Genomic DNA, 545 nt, shown 5'->3' on the forward strand with positions numbered 1-545 from the left:
GTTTGCAGGACGAGGATCCAAACACTCATTTAGCAAATTTTCTGGAATTCTGCGACACCTTTAAGATCAATGGCATTTCTGACGATGCCATTCGCCTTCTGTTGTTTCCCTTTTCATTAAGGAATAAGGCTAAAAAATGGTTAAACTCGTTACCACGAGGGTCAATCACTACTTGGGAACAAATGACCAAAAATTTTTTACTCAAATTTTTCCACCAGCTAAAACGACTAAATTGAGGAATGATATCTCTTCTTTTTTGTAGATGGATTTAGAAACACTATATGATGCATGGGAGAGATACAAGGATTTATTGAGAAGGTACCCTCACCATGGGTTACCTTTATGGCTACAGGTTCAAACTTTCCACAATGGTTTGAACCCCTCAACTAGACAGATGGTCTATGCAGCGGCTGGTGGAACCATAAATAAAAAAACACCTGAGAAGACTTATGTGTTCATTAAAGAGATGTCACAAAATAATTATCAGTGGCAAATTATGAGAACAAAGCCAATAAAATTAGTACATCCGGTGATGCAGTGTGACA

The 545-nt window shown here is 37.8% G+C and overlaps 1 non-coding gene across 1 annotated transcript; it reads right to left on the reverse strand.

The window, feature by feature from the left end:
* Positions 1 to 229: 229 nt before the first annotated feature.
* LOC121204028 (small nucleolar RNA R71) lies at positions 230 to 336 on the reverse strand. Its single transcript, XR_005898956.1, has one exon. It is a non-coding gene; the product is annotated as a small nucleolar RNA R71 (small nucleolar RNA).
* Between the last annotated feature and the right edge of the window lie 209 nt (positions 337 to 545).

The sequence above is a fragment of the Gossypium hirsutum genome, chromosome A07 (assembly GCF_007990345.1).
Source record: "Gossypium hirsutum isolate 1008001.06 chromosome A07, Gossypium_hirsutum_v2.1, whole genome shotgun sequence".
Classification (NCBI taxonomy): Eukaryota; Viridiplantae; Streptophyta; class Magnoliopsida; order Malvales; family Malvaceae; genus Gossypium; species Gossypium hirsutum.